The sequence below is a fragment of the Mustelus asterias genome, chromosome 21 (assembly GCF_964213995.1).
Source record: "Mustelus asterias chromosome 21, sMusAst1.hap1.1, whole genome shotgun sequence".
NCBI lineage: Eukaryota > Metazoa > Chordata > Chondrichthyes > Carcharhiniformes > Triakidae > Mustelus > Mustelus asterias.
Window position 1 is genome coordinate 46,460,701 of NC_135821.1, and position 23,300 is coordinate 46,484,000.

Here is a 23,300-nt window from a genome sequence, read left to right on the forward strand (position 1 = left end):
TAACTGCACCCTTAATACAGCTAGGAACATTTAACAGGCATCCGTGGCTAATAAGGGACTTATTATAGTTGATTCGCAATAACTTTAAGTCAGCGCAGTGGGATTTTGTTTAATAAGAATGAGCTGATGAATGGGACATTCTCAAGACTTGTCAAAACGCTCCATTTAATCGGTCTTTGTTAGAATTCCTTGGGGAAAAGCAACAGAATCTGTGGGTGGAATTCTGAATGATAGTCTTGGGTGAGTTCTCCCGAGTATAATGGAGTGATCCGCACCGGTCTCTCAGACGCGCTGTGCATCACAATCCTCCCACCCTCTCTAACCTTTTTAGAGAGTTGCGAGTTTTGTGCTGATAATGGGGGAAGCGGGGCCTAAACACACCAGTGAACACGACTTCAGAGAGCTCGGGCAACATTTTGCAAGGGCACCTCGATCTCAGTGTGCACTGGGAGACCTCCCTCCTCCCTTGAAATGTCATAAAATTCATGGCTGTGGGCCAAGTGCTGGAAAGTGGGATGAGTGTAGATGTAGTTTTGTTGGTGCAGGCTTGATGGGCTAAATGGCCTGTTCTGTACTGTATGACTCAGTGGGGAGGATTTTACGAGAAACAGTCTAAATGTTCAGCTAGCGTGAACATGGGAGCGTTTCAGATCCATTTTTTGGGTGAGTCTTTGCTCCATGTCTAATGTGCTTAGACAAATAAAAAATGGGTGGACTGTTTCTCGCCACTGGATGGTGTGGGCGGGGCTTAATTCGCTGCCAGTCTGCTGCAGCAGGAGAGGGAGCTATTACACATGTGCCAACCTCTGTGGCTGCACATGCACTAGGCTGCACCTAGCAGGCCTCTCTCAGACCTGTCAGGCCTCTGCTGTTGCAGCCGGCCTCAACCCACCCCCCCGCTGCCACCCACCCACCCCCAGCAATCATGGGGGTCCGCGGCTGATCGCAAGCCCCATACCGCCTCTCCCATCAAGGCCACAAAGGGAAGCGAGTCTGGACGATTGCGTCCCAGGCTCGCTAATCACGCTAATTCAGTTTTACATATATTTAAATACATTATTCAGCCTCTCACCAGAAATGGGCAAGAGGCTGAAAGCGGCGGCTATCCGGCGTCGGTAAGATCGCAAGAGCCAAGAAATCAGGAGTGAACCTGATTATTTGGCTCTCGTGCCATTTTACCTGCTTGCCCCACCCATCGATAGGTGTGGCGAGCTGGTAAAATCATGGCCTATGACTCAAATGTTTAGTGTTGAATCATTTCAACTATCCCATTTCACTGCCTATCCTCCGAAGCACAGTCTAATCGTATGCCTGGGATTAAAAAAGAAGTGCAGTAAAATTCACAAAAGTGTAGTTTGCTTTTTAAAAAAAATTTAACAGGAAATTATTTAATAGAAGGGAAGGTCAACCGTGGTTGCTGTGCCATGCCAATCAGCCTTATACCAGTTTAACAATTTAAAAGTACAGAGAATGAACAAGCTGCTGCAATAAATAATTACTTGAAACTGGATTTGCTGGCAGGGTTTCGCAGTGTGTGTGATTTCTATGCAGATTCTGAATCTGATGAGTCATAAATAATCACCATTTGTGTCAAATATTCAAACAGCAAAAAAAAGTACCAGTAAGTACAAATTTAATTCATGGAATATTGCAACAGACTGAAAGCAGCATTTTCTGATTATTGCACTCTGCAGCTGACAGCAAAAGTATTATCGCTACCTCCACAAATTGCTCTTTTGAATGGCTGCGATGTCAAACGTGGATTCAAATCACAGTTTTAATCATCGTGCGTATGCACTCCAATTTCAACACGTGCACTGCTTTCGCCCCTACTTCCTCGACCTGTTTCTTTTACAGTTGTGTATTTATATTGTTCGGGTGCCAAATTATCCAGCACTGGATGATGCAAGAGAAAAGATTGGGGTTAAAAATAACTTTATACACAGCAGCATCTTATCAACTATATCTCAAAAGCTATCCTGAATTTTCCATTGTGAATCTAATGAGTTGCTACTTAATAATTCAATTATTGTTACAGATTGTCCGCTGAAAGAGTTGACTGAGAATGTGTTACAAAGCATCTTTGTGTGACGTGATGGAGTAGCGAGCTCACATGAGAAAGTGCTTCTGATATTTTGGTTTACATACTGTTAGGGTATAAGATCAGAAACCACATTGTATATTATGTAGATAGACTAAACCCAAATATTTGCTATTTTGGCATTAGTGTGAGGATAAGATATTTTACTCCAGGTGTGATTTTATTGACATACTTGGAAGCTTTAACAAAACACACTTTATTTAACAATACAATTTAACTATAACAAATGAATCAGTTTAACATTTAACATTTGAACAATACTTAAACATGACAAGATACAATTCTTAACTGCTTATCTATCTCTATTAGTTCCAATTCAAGCAATATTCCTCTTACAGATTTAAAGCCCCTCTTCAAAATCAGGTAGAAAACAACACAGGCTTACATGCTTGTACTTCTTAATAATCCTAGAGCTTTTTGAACACTTCTGGAGAGAGATCAGTCTTTCCAAAGAGTGAGAGAGATCTTTCCAGAGAGAGAGAGAGAGAGCACCTTTGTTTAAATAGTTCCAGTCAGCAACTGCTGTTAATGTTTAAAAATGAAACTAAAGCACTGTCTTTCCTGAAAGCTTGGCTCCTCCCGTTAATCACATTACTCTGTTAATCAACCTAATCAAAACCTGACTCTGAATCCCCAAGGGAAACCTAAGTAAAGAAAAATGCATTCATCCTGTTTAGACAAACACGCTGTTAGCTAGAATCAGTCATTATCTTTGTTTCTCAACATTTGAGCTGCCTGTTGCCCAGACAAATTGGCACCGTACAAAACAGAGCTGACTTTCAAACATACGCCTTCCAAGAAACAAGATAAAGATAGCTTTCTTAGGGGCACAGTATCATCACAATACTGAATTTAAATGTGGACTCAAATGAAACAGGAGTTCTCCTCCCAGCCCCACTGACAACCATAATTAGACACCTCCTGCTTTCTATCTTTCATCCCCTTCCAGGAATGCTGGCTAAGCAAAAAGCACAATATTAAAACCTCCTGGAACTTGACCTGCTTGTAGTGGTACAGTAGGCACCAGGAAATTGATCACAACATTTAGGTGAAGCTGGAGGGCAACCACAGACCTCTCTGCTCGGGTGTCAAGTCTGCGTCCAAAAAGAAATTACCATCCCAATGACTCATTATTTTTAATTTTATAATTTAGGGGCAGCAGAGTGGTTAGCACTGCTGCCTCCGAGCTCCATAGACCCATGTTCAATTCCGGCCTTGGGTGCCTGTCTGCATGGAGTTTGCACGTTCTCCCCGTGTCTGCATGGGTTTCCTCCAGGTGCTCCGGTTTCCTCCCACACTCCAAAGATGTACAGGTTAGGTTGATTGGTCATGCTAAATTGCTTCTAAGTGTCAGGGAGATTAGCAGGGTAAATACATGGGGTTACGGGGGAGGGGGGGAAATAGGGCCTGGGTGGGATTATTGTCGGTGCAGACTCGATGGGCTGAATGGCCTCCTTCTGCACTGTAGGGATTCTATGATAATGAGGCAGCAATATGTTAAATATGACATGATCACTTTTGCAATTGTTCTTTACCTGCTCAACTGTATTTCTGCTGATGCTGTGGAAAGAACACCTCTATATATAATTATATATATTTATTGTGATACTAATAGGGGCATTGAGTATAAAAGCAAGGAGGTTATGCTGAACTTGTCTTGTACAAGATACTAATTAGACCTCAGATGGAATATTGTGTCCAGTTCTGGGTGCCACACTATAGGAAGGATGTGAATGCATTAGAGAGAGTTTAAAGAGTGGTTTCAGGGATGAAGAACTTCATTTATGAGGCTGGACCAGAGGGGTTGGGACTGTCCCCCTTGGAGAGAGGAAGACTCAGAGAAGATTGGATAGATGTGTCCAAAATCGTGAGGGGGCTGGACAGAGTCAATGGGGAAAAACCGTTCCCACTTGTTTAAGGAGTGAGACAGAGAAGGCACAGATTTAACGTGATTTGCAAAAGAAGTAAATTTTCACGCTGCGAGTGGTTCTGGTCTAAAGTGCAGTGCCTGGAACTGTGGTGGCGACAGGGTCAATCGAGGCATTCAAGCAGGGGTACGGGGAACAGGCAGGAAAAGAGCACTCAGTCATAATGCTCATTTGGAGAGCCAGTGCAGACACATGGGCCAAATAGCTTCCTGCACCGTAACACTTCTGTATTCAATTTGGAGGCTGTCAGCAATGCTATTGAGTACAAGAGTTGGGAAATCATGTTGCAGCTATATAAAACCTTGGTTAGGCCACATTTAGAGTATTGCATGCCGTTCTGGTCACCACACTACCAGAAGGACATGGAAGCTTTGGAGAGAGTGCAAAGAAGGTTCACCAGGATGTTGTCTGGTGTCAAGGGTGTTGGTTATGAGAGGTTGAATAAACTAGGATTGTTTTCACTGGAAATACGGAGGCTGAGGGGAGACCTGCTAGAGGTTTACACAATTATGAGAGGCAGAGACAGGGTGGATAGTCAGAGGCTTTTTCCCAGGGTGGAAGTGTCAATTATAAGGGGGCACAGGTTCAAGGTGAGAGGGGGAAAGTTTAAGGGGGAAAGTTTTTCACACGGGGAATGGTGGGTGCCTGGAACATTCTGCCAGAGGAAGTGGTGAAAGCAGGCACATTAGCAACATTTAAGAGATATCTGGATAAGCACATGAATAGGGAGTAACAGGGAGATATGGACCGAGAAAGGGCCAATATTTTTTTTTAGTTTAGTTAGGGCATCATAATCAGCACAGGCTTAAAGGGCCTGTTCCTGTGCTGTACTTTTCATTTTTCTTTGTTCTTTATTTCCCTTCTGAGGCTCCTGAGTTTAGTTTATTTATTAGTGTCACAAGTAGGCTTACATTAACAGTGCAATGAAATTACTGTGAAAATCCCCTCGTCGCCACACTCCGGCACCTGTTCGGGTACACTGAGGGAGAAATTATCATGGCCAATGCACCTAACCAGTGCATCTTTCAGACTGTGGGAGGAAACCGGAGCACCCGGAGGAAACCCATTGCAGACATGGGGAGAACATGCAGACACCGCACAGACAGTGACCCAATCCAGGAATTGAACCCGGGCCCCTGGTGCTGTGAGGCAGCAGTGCTGACCACCATGCCACCGTGCCAGTCATGTTGACAGGGTTGATGTTAGATCCCAAGGACCAATTGTGATTAATTGTCGGGCACTAAGACAGAAGATGAAAGGAAAGTACAAATGCTATTGTAATATGTCTGGTGCTGTAGTAGCACATGTCTTTCATTGCCTAAAGTGGTATAAAATATTGGAATACATTTTCCACTTTGGTTAATTCCTTCTTTTATCCTTTCAAAGGATTTATGAAACTCGAGGCAATAATATGTTTGAGAACTAACTTAACTTATTCTTGCTTCATGACATTCATCATTTCACACAGAACGGTGCACATCTGGTACCACATTTGAAACCATCTGTGCAGGGAACTTCTCGGGGTAAATCACCAGATTGGTTTCTCCAAGCCTTTTCACATGCCTGGTCTTGTCTTGTCGGCAAAGCAAAGACCCTGCTGAGCTAAAAGCTGAATTTCCTTTTACACCTTTATTCTATTCTCTGAGGGACACGGCACCCACCAGGTGTTTTATGAGCCCCAACTCTTAGATCGGATTGTCCAAAGATGTGCAGCCGAGGTGGATTAGCCATGCTAAATTGCCTCTAAGCGCCAGGAAGGTTAGCAGGGTAAATACGTGGGGTTACAGGGATAGGATCTGGGTGGGGTTGTTGTCAGTGCAGGCTCAATGGGCCGAATGGCCTCTTTCTGCACGTGAGGGATACTATGATTCTATTCTATGATTCTAATATCTGGGGAAAAATGTTCTTGGTATAAAGGGAGTGCAGCGAAGGTTTACCAGACTGATTCCTGGGATGGCGGGACTGACGTAAGAGGAGAGATTTAATCATTTAGATTATATTTGCTGGAGTTTAAAAGAATGGAGGAGGGGAGAATCACATAGAAACCTATAAAATTCCAACAGGACTAGACAGGGTAGATGCAGGAATGATGTTTCCGATGGTGGGGGATCCAGTCTAAGGGTACCTGGTCAAGCTTTTAGGACTGAGGTGAGGAGAAATCTCTTCACGCAGAGAGTGGTAAGCCAGTAGAATTCTCAACCATAGAAAGCAGCAGATGCCAAAACATTGTGGGAGGAGTTTTCCCGCCCCGTCTGATACAGGAATCGTAGCAGGTCGGAGGGCAGACCATGCAACAGTGTGTTGACATTGGGTGGGATTTTCTGGCTTTGGGGTGAGCTGGAGCCGGAAAATCCCACCCTGTATGTTTTCAAGAAGAAGTTAGATATAGCTCTTGTGTGTGTGGGTGTGTGTGTGTGAGGGGGGGCGGGGGGGGGGGGGGGGAGAACAAATTGCTGAATTAGTTATGATCATAATGAATGGCGGAACAGACTCAAAGGGAAAAATGGCCGACTCCTGCTCCGATTTTTTCTAGGTTTCTAACAGAGCAACATTTGTGCCTTGATTTTGCTGGAAGAATAATGGTGAATTATGGCTCACCATTACTAAGGAGCAAACTGTCCAGCAACTTCTGGTATCTGCACATCGAAAGATTCTTTATGGGGCCCAGACTGTTTGCAATAACTTCCCAATTGTAAATAACATCAGGGTGTGCAGACCTAACCACCCAGCAAGGATGAACACTTTAAATAGTCAATTCAGAAAGTTTATTAATTATTAAAAAGTAACAAGCCAGACAGATAAAAAGCAGTGTCAATTAACAGTAATTGGCAGTAATTAATATTAAAAGGAGAAAGGTTAACTGTGACAATGGAACAGGCTTTTCTCACCATCACCCTTAGTTGATCAGACCAAGAAACAAAATGATAGTTACGAAAGCATGGATAAGTTAAAAGTTTATTTATTTGTGTCCAAGAAGGCTTACATTAACATTGCAATGAAGTTACTGTGAAATTCCCCTCATCGCCACACTCCGGCACCTGTTCGGGTGCACTGAGGGAGAATTTAGCACGGCAAATGCACCTAACCAGCAAACACGGGGAGAACATACAAACTCCACACAGATAGTGACCCAAGCCGGGAATCGAACCCAGGTCCCTGGCGCTGTGAGGCAGTAGTGCTAACCATTGTGCCACCATTTCTTAGGATCTTTATTTTATAGCTTAAAGATGTTATGTTACCTGAGCCAATTGTTAGAGATAGCCAATTGCTCTATAACTTGTCAGTAATGTTGGTTTTCATTAATTACAAACATTCTCTTAACCTTATTTCAATGGCTTCTCTCGTTCTCTCATCTTGAGTTTGCCGAAGTGTCAAAATAATTAATGGTTAACTTAACACTGTCAATTTATAATTGAAACAGTCTGAATAATGCCCTACTCATTTATTCAGTCAAGGTCTCGAAGTTTATGTTACCTTTCCAGACTGCCTGGGAAGACAGCATTTTACAGTTCTCATAATTAATGTTAGTATACTTAAAATCAAGTGTTAATTATTTATAATTATAAAACATTATTAAACCTTTGTTTTGCAGGTTATATGACCAGCCTTACTGATACATCTGTTGATTAATTGCTTATTCTTTAATTGTCTCACAATTAAGCTATTTAACTGGTCAGGCTGGTTTCCAGTAATGTGGTAATGGGTTTAGTTCTTGAAATGGTTTTTTAATCTCGGTGTCAGCACAAAATGCTTCTAATCTTTTGATTTGATCTGATTTATTGTTGTCACATATATTAGTGTACAGTGAAAAGTATTGTTTCTTGTGCACTATACAGACAAAGCATACCGTTCAGAGAGAAGGAAAGGAGAGGATGCAGAATGTAGTGTTACAGTCATGGCTAGGGTTCAGAGAAAGATCAACTTTAGATCGGTCCATTCAAAAGTCTGATAGCAGCAGGGTAGAAGCTGTTCTTTAGTTGGTTGGTACGTGACGAATCACGTTACGTTCGTTGTGCTAAATACAATATTGATTGATTCAGACTATAAAATGATTGTCATACTAAAACTGTTGATCTGGAAATTATCAACAACAAGCACTGTCAGACATGGAACTTTGATGTGTCATGCTCCACCAAGAGCTTTAATAAACTGGCACCACATCAGGTGGCTTTGAAAGATATGAAGGGTGTGAAATTGCAGTACGACCAACCAGCAATCAACTAACATGCCAGAAAAAGCTTGGTTTGTCCATCCAAGTTGAAATGAATTTTAAACCACATTTAACTATTATTATTTATTACCAACAACCTGCTGGCGGTGACTCTTTAATATTCTTTGCCGGACATGGACATGGCTAGGCCAGCATTTATTGCCCATTCCTAATTGCCCTTGAGAAGGTGGTGGTGAACCGCCTCCTGGAACCAGTACTGTTGAGACAGGAGTTCTAGGATTTCGATGCAATGACAATTCAGGAATGGCAGTATGGTTCCAAGTCAAGATGGCTTGGAGGACAACTTGCAGATGGTGTTCCCTTGCTGAAGACACTTGAACATAGGAACATGGAACTGAGGAGCAGGAGTTGGCAATTCAGCCCTGGTTTATCAAAAATCTATCGAAATCAGTCTTGAATGAATTCAATGATTGTGTTAGAAGCAGTTCTGAGGAGGTTTACTTAAGTTTTAAATTTAAAGTTTATTTATTAATGTCACAAGTAGGCTTACATTAACACTGCAATTAAGTTCCTGTGAAAATCCCATAGTAAGACCATAAGACAAATGAGGGATATGGTCCAAGTGCAGGTCAGTGGGACTCGGCATAAAATGGTTCGGCACAGACAAGAAGGGCCAAAAGGCCTGTTTCTGAGCTGTAATTTTCTATGGTTCTAAGACATAGGAGCAGAATTGGGCCACTTGGCCCATCGAGTCTACTCCGTCATTCAATCATAGCTGATCGTCACCACACTCTGGCGCCTGTTTGGGTACAATGAGGGAGAATTTAGCATGACCAATGCACCTATCCAGCACGTCTTTCGGACTGTGGCGGGAATCCGGAGCATCTGGAGGAAACCCACGCAGACACGGGGAGAACGTGCAGACTCCGCACAGTCACCCAAGCCGGGAATCGAACCTGGGTCCCTGGCACTGTGAGGCAGCAGTGCTAACCACTGGGGACAAGGGCATATCTTAAGAAGGAAGGTTTAACAGGTTTTGTCTGTATCTATTGGAATTTAGAAGAATGAGCCTCCTCTACTTTCTGGGAAGAGAGTTCCACAGACTAATAACTCTCTGAGAGAAAAAAAGATCTCATCATCTTATCAGGGACACCTCTTATTTTTAAACTGTATCATCTAGTTCTGGTCTCTCTCTCTCTTAATGGGAAGCATCCTCTTAGCATCCTCCCTGTCAAATTCCTTCAGGATCATATACACTTCTGTAAGATCACCTCTCATTCTTCTAAACTGCTCAATTGGTTATGAATTTGTGTGTGATTGAATATAGCCCCCGTTTAATTGTGAGTTCAATTTAAAAATAACCCAGCAGTCAAGCTAAACAAGATAAAGGTTAGTTAATGATGAAACTATTGTTGAAAGTCACTTGAAGTGAAATTGATAATGTTTGTAATTAAAATACAGAAGCAAAGATTAAAATGCAGAGAAGGAAGAAAAGCAATACTTAACAATGAGATTTCAAATCAATCCCTGTGAGATATCTTTGCAGGCCCATTGTTCGAATTCCTTCCTTCCAAAGTGAAAGGGTTGAAACTTGAGGTTCATCTTTGTAGCTGTGATGGCTTTTGAAGTCAAATTGTATGATAGAATCCCTCGAGTGCACAAAGAGGCTCCATTGCTCCATCGAGTCTGCACTGACTCTCTAAAAGAACATCCCACCCAGGCTCCCCCATCTGCCCTATTCCTGTAACCCTGAGCATTTAACGTGGCTTATCAACCTAACCTACACATCTTTGGACACTAAGGGGCAAGTTAGCATGGCCATACACAAAACCCGCACAACTTTGGAGTTTTCCTTTTTAGGTGGATCCGACAGGTAGAGCCACCGGCCGGAGGCGAGATTTTCCGTTCCCGTCGCAGTCAACTGGGTTTCCGGTTGTTTGCACCCTCCACTGGCAGGGAATATGCTGCAGGAGCTTGCTATTAGCAGGACTGGATGATCCCACTGACAGGAATGGCCGGAGAATCCCACCCATTGTTTCAAACAGTACTAGGAAGGTATTCAGATTGCAGCATTCTTCCTGCCGGCAACAATGGGCAGGAATTTTCCATCCTGTCCACCGCAGGGATCATCCGTACTCACTGAAAGTTAATGGACTGTTGGCTGGGCTGTTGAATCTCACGCAGCAGGTGCCACCATGACAGTACTGGAAGTTCCTGGCTGGTGAATTCTCACACCTTTAGAAGATTCAATTATGTTATCAAGGCAACCTTGAATTATTAATGAGTCTTTTAGAGACTCGTTCTGAGATAATGTAGTTCAACAATGCTTAAACAAGCATCTGTGGAGACAGCTGTCTGCTGTGAAAGGACTTTTCAAACTTAACTGCAAAGTTTTTTTCTCAAGGAAGAATGCACTTTTAACAATTTACCTTAAAAATCCACAATATTGTAACTTGCATGAGTGTGACATCTGCAATCTCCCTCCATTTAAATCGTTTTTTTAAAGTTTATTTGTTAGTGTCACAAGTAGGCTTACATTAACGCTGCAATGAAGTCGCCACATTCGGGCGCCTGTTTGGGTACTGAGGGAGAATTTAGTACAGTGTATGACCAATGCATCTAACAAGCACATCTTTTAGACTGTGGGAGGAAACTCGCGGGGAGAACATGCAGACTCTACACAGTGACCCAAGCCGGGAATCGAACCCGGGTCCCTGGCGCTGGGAGGCAGCAGTGCTAACCACTGTGCCACGATGCTGCCCACACAGTGTATTGCTTTCTTTGTCTTCCTGCCAAAGGGGACAAGTTCACTTTTTCCCACATTTTACTCCATCTGCCAATCCTTTGCCTATTCAGTTAACCTGTCTGTAAACCCTTGCAGCCTCTCTATCTTCTCTTGACAACTTACTTTCCAACCTCTCTCGGTGTCACCAGCAAAGCTATCTACCAGATATTCATTCCCTTCAACCAAGTTATTGGCCAGAATGATATGAATCCCGCTCCCCCCCCCGCCCACCACACCCTGGCAGGTTCTGAGGTGGGGGAGCGGTGTAGAATTGCATGGATGGGATTCCCTCCAACATCCCGTCCACCCTGACTCAGATGCAATTCTACAGTGGGGCAGGCAGGGTCTCAGATGGGAAGTCAACCCATATTCCTATTGCAGCCCTTAAGTAGCCACTTAATGGCCACTAAATGGCCTTTTCATGGCCAGCCCCAATCTTCTGAGAACGTTTAAGACTTATCGAGATAGCCACATGAATGGAGTGGGAATGGAGGGATACAAAAGAATGGTCTAGTTGGACCAGGGAGCGGCATGGGCTTGGAGGGCCGAAGGGCCTGTTCCTGTGCTGTATTGTTCTTTGTTTTTTGTTCTTCAGGCTGACAGGCACCAGTAGGAGCAGGGTGACAAATAGAAAAAGTTAACAAAGTTGGAGCTCTGGCTCTCCCTGTACCCCACTACTGCCCCACCCCCTCTTCAACCCTGACCTATCCTCTGACATTGAGATCACCCCCCCCCCGTTCCCCACCTCCTGACCCACCAGGGCATCCCCTATCCTCCCGCCCTCATTATTACTTACCTGAAGTGTGGCCCTGGGACCTCAGTTCAGGCATGGCGCTGCAGTACCTCTTCCAACCACTGCAGCACTGTGCCTTTCGGGGACTGGAGGGCTGCTGGCCAATCAGATTGGCCGACAGGTCTCCAAGGCAGAACTTCCATCCAGGGGTGGACATAGTTCTGCCTGCTGCTACTCAAAGCTCAATTGAGTGTTAACTGGTGGGGGTGGGGGATGGACTTCAGAGCCAGTGGGGATTCGTTCCCTGACAACTCTCAGGATGATGGGTGCTGAGCATTTGCCATCCTGAAAATTCAGGCCATTGATATGGATTGTAAGTAGCGTTGGCCCTAGCACTGCTTGCTGTGGCACTCTACTTGTTACAGCTTGCCAACCCTAAAAGGACCCATTTATCCCGACATTCCTGTTAGATAACCAATCTGTTATCCATGCTAATATGTTACCGCTTACACTATGTAAGCGTGGGAAACTTTGATGTAACACCTTTTCAGATGCCTCTGGGAAATCCAGACACAAAATAGCTCTTCAAATCTCTGCCATTTCTTTCTTTTTCCATTATTAATTCCCGAGACTCACTCTCTAGAGGACAAGCACTGGCTTTAGCTACTCCTTTCCCATGTAAGTACAAGTAGAAACTCTGACTGTCTGTTTTTATATTACTTACTAGCTTTCTCTCATACTCCATTTCCTTCCTCTATATATTTTTTTCATTCTTCTTTTCGATTTGTTAAAATCTATCCAATCTGTTGAGCCACCACTAACGTTTGCAGGTTTCTACAATGTTTCTTTCAATTTGACACTATTCTTTAATTCCTTATTTAGACATAGATGATGCATCGGTCTCAAAGAGTCTTTCTCATTGGAATACATTTTAACTGAGAGTTATTAAATTTCTCCTTCAAGGTCTTCCATTACAGCTCAATTGTCCTATCTTTGAACTTAGTTTCCCAGTTCACTTGAGCTGGCTCTACTTTCATATCCCTACAATTACCTTTAGTTAGGTGTAAAACGAAGGGAGAGAGGAATTCAGGAAAATTACAATCACCAGGATAGGGGTACTGAGCAAATTGTTGGACCTGCAGGCTGACAGATTCCCGGGTCCAGATGGACTTCAGCCAAAATTCCCTAGATTCAGGGAAGTTTCCACTAGATTGGAAGATTGCAAAAGGGAGGAAGGAACTACAGGCTGGTTAGCTGAGCATCTGTCATAGGGAACATGTTAGAAACCATGATTAAAGATGTTATAACACGGCACTGAGAAAAATTCACGGCAATTAGACAGAGCTAACATGGTTTTGTGAAAGAGAAATCAGATCTGACCAATTTATTGGAGCTCTTTGAAGGAGTCACATGTGTTGTGGATAGACTGGTGGGTGTACTGGACTTGGATTTCCAGAAGGCGTTTGATAAGGTGCCACATCAAAGATTATTGGTTTGGGGGTAACATATTGGCATGGATTGAGGATTGGCTAGCTGACAGGAAATAGAGAGTCTTTTTCTGGTCAACAGGATGTGATGAATGGGTTGCAACAGGGAAGAATGAGGTTGGGGATTTTCACAATGGATGAAGGCACTGAAGGTATGATTGCTAAATTTGCTGATGACACAAAGATAGGTAGGAAAGTAAATTGTTGAAGTGGACATAAGGAGGCTACAAAGAGACATAGGTCAAGTAGCAAAGTGAGCAAAGATCTAATGAATGGAGCATAATGTGGTTAAAATACGAATTTCTCCATTTTGGCAGGATGAATAAAAAAGAAGCTTATTACCTAAATGGTGAGAGATTGGAGAACTCTGAGTTGCAGAGGGATCTGGTTGTCCTAATTCATGAATCACAAAAGGGCATAGCAAGTATTAAGTAAGTTAATAGAATGTTATTGTTTGTTTACAGAGAATTAAATACAAAAGTGAGGAGGTTATGCCTCAGTTGTACAGGGTATTTGTGAGACGACATTGGGAGTATAGTGTGCATTATTGGTCTTCTTATTTAAGGAAGGATGAAGATATGTTAGAAGCAGTTCAGAGAAGTTTACTAGACTAATACCAGGAATGAACAGGCTGTCTTATGAGGAAATGCTGGACAGGTTAGGTTTTTATCCACTAGAATTTAGAAGAGTAAGAGGTGACTTGATTGAAACCTTCAAGATCCTGAGGGACTTTGACAGGTTGGATGTGGAGAGGATGTTTCCTCTTGTTGGAGAATTTAGAATTAGGAATCGCTGTTTAAAAATAAGGCATTGCTCATTTAAGACAGAGATGAGGAGAGTGAGGAGTCGCGACTCCTTGGAACTATCCTTCTCAAAAGACAGTGGAAGCAGAGTCTTTGAATATTTTGCAGGCTGAACTCAATAGATTCTTGAGGTAGGCTGGAATCTGGGGTTGAGGTTACATTCAGATCAGCCATGATCTACTTGAATGGCAGAGCAGGCTTGAGGGACTGAGTGGCTTTTTCCTCCTCCTAGTTCATATTTTCACATGTGTGTTCATTATCCACCTAGCTTACATATTCAATAATCTCTTTGTGCCTATAATGTAAAAACATCAATTATCTCCTGTCTCTTGAAAGAGATGGCTGAAGGAGGACCTAACAAAGATCTTCAAAATCACGATAGATTTTGTGAGATTAGATTCGGAGGCAATGTGCAAAACCAGAGGTCACTGATCTAAGATCGTCACCAAGGAATCAAAGTAACTGAGAAGAAACTCCTTCAACCAGGGAATAGCGAAAATATGGAATTCAGTTCCACAGGAATTATTTGAGGCAAATAGCAATAACATTTAAGGGGAAATTAGATAAGAATATTAGAGAGAAGGGACTTGAGGATTTGGCTGAAAGCGGTAGTTGAGGAAGGATGGAAGGAGGCGAGAATGAAGTATGGTTTTTTTGGTGCCGCATATTCTATGTGACCCTTACAATTGACAATGAATGAATGTGTAGAATGTCTGGCCCATTGGTCTATCTATCGCAGCTGACAGTCAAAGTTTCACATGCTGTACCCCCTTACTTGAGGAACATCGATTGGGATAACCATGCATGGCAGGATCCATGGCATTGTCTTCAGAACATTTGCCGCACTTACTAATTGTACTGTCCTATATTTCATGTCCAGGAATGTTTTCTGTAGATAATAATTTTGTAGTTATACCCCAAAGATATTTTATTTCTTCCACTTTGATGCTTCTCACTCCTAAAACTCGTTTTGATTTAGTCATCTGTAACCACTCTTTATTCTCTTTGAGGAATTTCCTATCTTCCTTGAGTAAGGTACCTTAGCCTCGGTTCGTATATCTTGCTGGATCTCAATTATAGAATCCCTACAGTTCAGAAAGAGGCCCTTCTGCCCCTCTAGTTTATACCGACTCTCCGAAAGAACATCTTATCCAGGCCTAGCCCCTCTCACCCCTGACCTACCCCCGTAATCCTGTGCATTTACCATAATTAATCCACTTAGCCTACACATCATTGGACACTAATGCTGGAATTTTACCGGCACGCCCAACCCGGAATTGGGGCGGGCAAGGCTCGCAGAGCGCCATTCTCCATTGGCCTCGGGCGGAATCTTATGAGCTTTGGGCGGGCGAGACGGTAAAATTCCGGCATCAGAGGCAATTTCACAGCTAATCCACCTAACTTGCACATCTTTGGGCATCATAACATGAGAGCAAAAAGATATTTCATACCATCCAAGGATGCTCAGCTTAACTAATAAATCTGCTTTGCCATGGAGATAAGAACATGGGAGACCTCACAGCCCCCTATCAGTAGAATACATTCTGCAGCAGTTAAGCTATCCATTGCCATTTGTGCGTAGCAATAAATAAAACGCTCATTATTTTTGTTTGGTGCACTTGTGTTTAATTGATAGACTTAGAGTGTGCTCGATGAACCTTTTGAGGTGCAGCTGAAACAGGCTCTTCAAATGAAGAGACCTGAAAATAATAATGTGGGAATATTGAGAGCAGTCATGATTAGAATTAATTTGGCGTTACTGGGTGAAATAACACCTCAGAGGCTGGTTTCCTTTCACCAGACTCCCTTTATTTACAAACTCATCTCCACTCCCAAGAGTGCTTCAAGTACAAAGTCAGAATCTGGAGTGTCAGTAGACCTGATGCTCCTCAATATATACACATGAGACTCCCTGATTGGGCAGGCAATTGTTAACTCAATCGAGGAGCTCATACTCCAAGAGGCCAAGCTCTTGGGGTTCGTTGAGTTAAATACACCGGGGTGCTGTGTCTGAGTTCACAATGAAGAGACCTCTGGACAGGATTTTCCGGCCGCACTCGCCCCAAGGCCGGAGATTCCTGCCCAAGATCAACGGACCTTTGCATGGACTGCCCGAAAATTCTGTCCTGCCAGCTACGATTCCCGTGGAGAGCGGGAGAGGAAAATATTTGCCCCTCTGAGCCTCCCAAAGTCCCAGAAAAGTTGTTGAAAGTATCGGATTGTAAACAGTTGTGTTGTAAACTGGGAATGGAACAAGGTTTGAGTTAGCCTGGTGGGGGATGACCCCAGTGAGTAAATGTTGAGAAAATTTTAAGATATTATTATACATACCCTAAAACAATTGTAATTATTTAATAAAGTTTTAGAAGTATTCATATGGAGATAGCGATGGATATGGTTGGTTCCGACCTAGGATTATAAAATCTGACTTAGGGCGAAAGGTTGGCAACTGTAGGTGTGTCAGCACACAACTATTTGCTTCATAATGTTAAGAAGAAATCTCTCAGTTATTGGTGCAAAAGGAGGCCATTCAGCCCACCAAACCTGCACTGACAACAATCCTACCTCGACCCTATCCCAGTAACCCCATGTACTTACCCTGCTAACCCCCTGACACTAAGGGGAAATTTATAGCATGGCCAATCCACCTAACCCGCGCATCTTTGGAGTGTGGGAGGAAACCGGAGCACCCAGAGGAAACCCACACAGACATGGTGAGAATGTACAAACTCCACACAGACACTGACCCGAGGCCGGAATTGAACCCAGGTCCTTGGCGCTGAGGCAGCAGTGCTGACCACTGTTTTGCCATGCCACCCTGCAGAATAGTAATGCTCGAATAAATGAACATGTGACACAGGGAGCAAATTTAATACATTTCCTCACAAATATCACGTGGCATTGCACGCAGAGAATTACGACCAACCGTAGCCTTGGTGGACAATTGAGGTGGGAGGTCCAAATGTTATTTGATAGGATATGACAAGCTAATTCAATAATTTTTAAAGTCATATATTCTCTCCTTTTATTTCTTTGCTACTTTGATTTTGTATTTTTATTCCTCGTTAACCAGAAAAATATACATCAGTTTGGGATAAAGAGTAGAATTGTTTGGCAGCACGGTGGCAGAGTGATCAGCACTGCTGTCTCACAGCGCCAGGGACCCGGGTTCGATTCCCGGCTTGCGTCACTGTGTGTGCGGAGTCTGCACATTCTCCCCGTGTCTGCGTGGGTTTCTTCTGGGCGATTTGATTTCCTCCCACAGTCTAAAGATGAGCGGTTTAGGTGAATTGGCCATGCTAAATTGCCCCTTAGTGTCAGGGGGACTAGCTCGGGTAAATACATGGGGTTATGGGAATAGGGCTGGGTGGGATTGTGGTCAGTGCAGACTCGATGGGCTGAATGGCCTCCTTCTGCACAGTAGGATTCTTTGATTCTATGAGTCACATAATGAATTTATGTTTGATTCTTCTGCCCATGATTAGTATGCTGATATGCAAAGAGTGTGCTTTTCCTTCCCCTCAGAGTGAGAATCTCAATTAAATAATTCCAGCAGCAAGCTTTTGTGAGTTTTAAAATAAAGAAAATGATTTATTGTCATGCAATTGCCCCACATTTTAAAATGTAGTGTCTCACTCACTCATCTTCATACACACATTTTTACACACAAAGATTAGATGCAGATGGAGGTAAAATAATAGTCATAATTTATAATTATCTAAGTCTCTATTGTGGTAGGCCTGTAGCTTCTTAGATGAAGGTGATGCTCTTGTCAAAGTGAAAGTCTGGTAAGACAAAGGACTCTCAGGAAGCTGCAAAGTGTCCTGTATGCAAATTTCCAAGAGGTAGATTCAAAGTTGCAACAGGTTAAAGGGAGTCCTTCTCCTAATCCCATAGGAAAGATGGTGGTTGAATGATAATATCACTGCACACAGAATACAGAGACACCATGGCAGTTGGTAGAATTCAACTTCAATTACTAAAAGCTGGAACTGAAAATTGGAAGTTATCATTAAAGTCATATAATGTTATTTCGGGAAAGAAATCTGCCATCCTTACCTGATATGGTTTACATGTGGCTTAAGATCCACAACATCTTTGGTAGTGGACTACTAACTGACCTCTGAAATGGTCTAGCTGGTTGCTCAGTTCAAATGCAATTAGAGAAGGTGAGCAGATGTTGGCCTTGGCAGCGACACCTGCATCTCATAAAAGAATTCAGGAAAATTCAACATCAGTCTATAAAGTTATTTTTGTTCCCTTTTGAGAGAGGGGAGTGGTATCATAGAATCATACAATGCAGAAAAGACCCTTTTGTCCATCAGGTCTGCACTAACACATGAAAAACACCTGACCTTCCACCTAATCCAATTTACCAGCACTTGGCCCAAAGCCTTGAATATTATGACGTGCCAAGTGTTCATCCAGGTACTTTTTAAAGGATGTGAGGCAACCCGGCTCTACCACCCTCCCAGGCAGCGCATTCCAGACCATCACCACCCCCTGGGTAAAAATGTTTCCCCTCACAACCCTTCAGCTAAGGGGAACAGCTGCTCCTCATCCACTTTGTCCATGCCCCTCATAATCTTGTACACCTCGATCAGGTCGTCTATCCGTCTTCTCTGCTCCAACAAAAACAACGTAAGAGTTTTAACAACGCCAGGTTAAAGTCCAACAGATTTATTTGGTAGCAAATGCCATTAGCTTTCGGAGCGCTGCTCCTTCGTCAGATGGAGTGGAAATCTTCTCTCAAACAGGGCACAGAGCCTCCACATCACAACAAAAACAACCCAAGCCTATCCAACCTCTCTTCATAACTTTCAATCCACAAAGAAGTGATCCTCAAGTGGCCATATTTTTGAGCCTTTTGTGATTTAAAATATCAAAATAACTTTGAAGTTCAGAATATACTGGGGCATGACAGGAGCAAAGGAGTTTCTCTCAGTCTCAGCCTGAGAAATTGGGGGAAAAAACACTCCGGTGATAAAGTACTGCCACATATGTGTCACTCTGGACTCTTCAGTCAGAAGTTTCTGGGTTCATGTCCTACTTCCATAAAATCAAAGCTGATGCTCCAGTGCAGTTCTGGGGGAATGCTGCACTGTCAGGTATGCTGTCAGTGTTAAGCTGAGGGCCCACCTGCCCTCTCAGATGTCAAAGATTGCATAGCAGTATTTGGAAGAAATGCAGTGGGGTTTTATCCCTGTTGTGCTTGCAAATATTTATCCCTCAATCAAAATCACTAAAACTGATTATCAAATCGCTGTTTGTGGGAGCTTGCTGTGCACAAATTGTCTGTTGCATTCCCTATTTCCTACCATATATCTTTCATTATAAAGCACTTGGGGATGTCTCAAGGTCATGAAAGGTGCCATATAAATGTAACTGCCTGTTCATTGACAGGGGGTGTAATTAATGTGTGACAAGCTTACACAGGCGGCTTCCACTAGAAACATGGGGGTGAATTTTCCAGTTCCACCTGCCACGGTAATTGGAGTGGGCGAGGGACAGACCACGGAAAGGTCCGTTAACCTCAGGTGGGATTTTCCGGTTTCGGAGCGAGCGCTGCCAGAAAGTCCCACCCATGGAATTTTTAAAGTAAGCATCTCACAACAGAAAGCATGTACAGACGTAACCTTTTAAAAATATTACAGAGTGTTTCAACATTTTGTTTGCAATAATTGATATTCTCAGAAGGTTATCACACATCATGGCAGATTTTACTAACTATAACAGTTTATAGGCACAGACTAATTGTCAGCTATTAATTACATAAGACATAAAGTAACAGTTGGTTTGGAATGAATTAGTGGTTCGAATACTTTCAGCATTCTCTGAATACCTCAGTAGTGCAGAGACTGTTAACACCTTCGAATTATTCCCGTACTCATCATCAGCACTGATCATATTGGATAAAAGCAAAATACTGTGAATGCTGGAATCTGAAACAAAAATTCATTTTCACAGTAACTTCACAATTACTTTCACAGTAACGTCATTGCAGTGTTAATGTAAGCCTACTTGTGACTAATAAATAAAAACAGAGAATGCTGGAAAATCTCAGCAGGTCTGACAGCATCTCTGGGGAGAGAATAGAGCCAGTGTTTCGAATCTGGATTACCCTTCATCCGCTGACAAAGGGTCATCTCGACTCAAAACATCGGCTCTATTCTCTCCCCGCAGATGCTGTCAGACCTGCTGATTATATTGGAGTTGTCCATTATTCGTTATGTCTCTATATGTGTCATCACATTGGATTGAATCATCAAAAACATTTTGCAAACTGTTGCTTCTGCAAAGTAAATAAATGTGGTAAAATGCAAAAAGTGCAAAGGTACTTTCTCAGTTGAAAGAGAACACTGGACAGCAGGAAAATAATTACCATCAGGGAACAGAGCACTGGCCAAGACAGTGTGAGGAGAGTCGTGTACAGTTATGAGCCCCGTACCTTGGGAAGGATATACTGGCTTCAGGAAAAGAACAATCCGGCGATTCTTTTTCCCCAGGCAGACAGAAAAATCCCCTGATTGCCACACTCCAGCACCTGCTCGGGGACATTGAGGGAGAATTTATCATGGCCAATGCACCTAAAGTTGGGCAATTGAGTGCATTTCAGTGGGAAAGCATCTGGGAATAGTGACCATTAGTTCATTTAGATTTATAATCGATTTGTAAGGTAATGACAAATGGTTAGCATCATTTGCACAATCTGGGTGGCTGCCTGGGACAAGCCGGGACAGTGTAATTAGGGAACGCTGTATCTCTGAAATGGTAAAACAGCCTCTTCAATCCATTTTTGCAGCTAATATGATGAAAGCAGAGCAGAACAACCTGTCAGAATCTGTTTGGATAATGTCTCGCAATTGTGAGATCTTTCATTATGAACTTTCAAAGGAAAATAGTTGCCGGATAAGAATTGATAAAAATGCATGCTGGAAGAAGACTCTCTCAGATGGCAAATTCTTGAGGATATGTGTAAAATATACATGTAAATTCATCCTCATTATTCAGAAAAGGCCAGAAAGATTTCCAAATAATCCCTCAGAATGAAGTACCAAGAGGCCCTAATAAAATGGTCTGTCAGGTAAATTGCAGTATTTGCAGCCGTGTGATTGCGCCTGGATTTCAGTAAAACAATCGTGAAAAGATGTGTTTAAATTTGAGATAGCACTCTGGAAGAGGGATACTTTAATACTTTGGCACTTCCAATAGATCAGTGAGTTCCATTTGTTTGTATTATTTATCAAGCTAATCTTCTTTTGAAACAATTTCACTTTCATATTCATGCATTCTGGTTTGATGATTATATGCCATTACTCTATGTGTCATCACATTGGGTTGTACGGTGGTTTTTCAGAAAAAGGAACAGGATTTTTTGTTAATGATGATGAGTCTTCCTCTTCGCTGCAAGTATATACATTTTTCCAAAGCAAGCTTCACCATTAAAACCCTCCTTCAGAAATTGTCGCAAACTGGCTGTTGGGTCACGTGGAAGTGTGTAGGAAGGATGGGAAGATCAGTTAAAAGCCATTGGTCAGTGAAGTGCTTTGGGGGAGCTGATGGTAGCATCCACTGACTACACCAAAAACACCTTATAATGCATTTTCATGTGAGGAAAATAAACTTGTGATGTTTTTAAGTTCAAGTTTATTTATTAGTGTCTCAAGTAGGCTAACATTAACACTGCAATAAAGTTACCGTGAAAATCCCCAAGTCGCCACACTCGGGCCCCTGTTTGGTTACACTGAGGGAGAATTTAGCATGGCCAATGCACCTAACCAGCACGTCTTTCATACTGTGGGAGGAAACCGGAGTACCCGGAGGAAACCCACACAGACACGGGGAGAACGTGCAGACCCCGCACAGACAGTTACCCAAGCCAGGAATTGAACCCGGGTCCCTGGCGCTGTGATGCAGCAGCGCGAGCCCACTGTGCCACCGTGCTGCCTAACATTAAGATGAATTTGTGGAAGATAAATTGAAACCTCTTCAAAAAAAACTCCAAGCTTACGACATTTAGACATCCATGCTGACTCTTCCTAATTGACCCACAGTTTTCCATGTGACTACTAATTCTATCACAAATAGAATGTTTGGCATTGACATCATGGAGGCAAAAGGTCTTTAGAAAAGTGTCATGTGTCGGCACAGATTTGGTGGACCGAAGGGCCTGTTTCTGTGCTGTACTGTTCTTTGTTCTTATTTTGTTTTTATTATTTTTCTCAATTTGACGATTAATAAATTTGCTCTTTCATTGATTGCTTCCTTATTCTCATAGTTTAAATAATTAATTTGGAAAAGGCATGACAAAAAAGTTTAAACCTTTGTTGTGACCAACCAAGGAGGATGAATAAAAGGGAGCCAGTTCACCACTTTCCACCCAGCCCTAAAAGGAAATACCCATGGGATCCAAGGGCAAGTGGCAAATTGGATCCAAAATTGGCTCAGTGGCAGGAGCCAAAGGTTAATGGTTAATGCTTGGATTTGTGACCAAAAGTTTATTTCATAGAATCATAGAATCCCTACAGCACAGAAAGAGGCCATTCGGCCCATCGAGTCTGCACCGACCACAATCCCACCCAGGCCCTACCCCCATATCCCTACATTTCCAGTGAGGTGCTGCAGGGCTCTGCACAAGGTTCCTTGTGGAAGGTGAATTAAAACCTCCAGTCTGTCGCATGCCTTTTGTTGTAATATGCCTTTAGGGGATTGGAGCATGATGTCACTGAAAGGAATTGTATCATGTAACCCTGTTCAGCTCCACTTTTGCTTTCCAGCAGAGCACAGTATCTACACCTTTGCTGCTGGTGTCTTGAAACATAAGTCCATAATATATAGAAATATGTTATTATAAGACCATAAGACATAGGAGCAGAATTAGGCCACTTGGCCCATCTGCTCCGCCATTCAATCATGGCTGATATTTTTCTCATCCCCATTCTCCTGCCCTTTCCCCATAACCCCTGAGCCACTTATTAATCAAGAACCTATCTATCTCTGTCTTTAAGACACTCAATGACCTGACCTCCACAGCCTTCTGCGGCAAAGAGTCCCACAGATTCACCACTCTCTTGCTGAAGAAATTCCTCCTCATCTCTGTTTTAAAAGATCGTCCCTTCAGCCTGAGGTTGTGCCCTCTGGTTCTAGTTTTTCCTACTAGTGAAAACATCCTCTCTACGTCCACTGTATCCAGGCCTCGCAGTATCCTGTAAGTTTCAATAAGAGCCCGTCTCATCCTTCTAAACTCCAACAAGTACAGACCCAGAGTTCTCAACCGTTCCTCATACGACAA

At 42.9% G+C, this 23,300-nt stretch overlaps 1 protein-coding gene across 1 annotated transcript in view; it reads left to right on the forward strand.

The window, feature by feature from the left end:
* Window positions 1–23,300, forward strand: part of csmd2 (CUB and Sushi multiple domains 2) — a 1,866,499-nt gene that overhangs the window by 1,469,744 nt on the left and 373,455 nt on the right. The gene's annotated exons all lie outside the window — the stretch shown is intronic.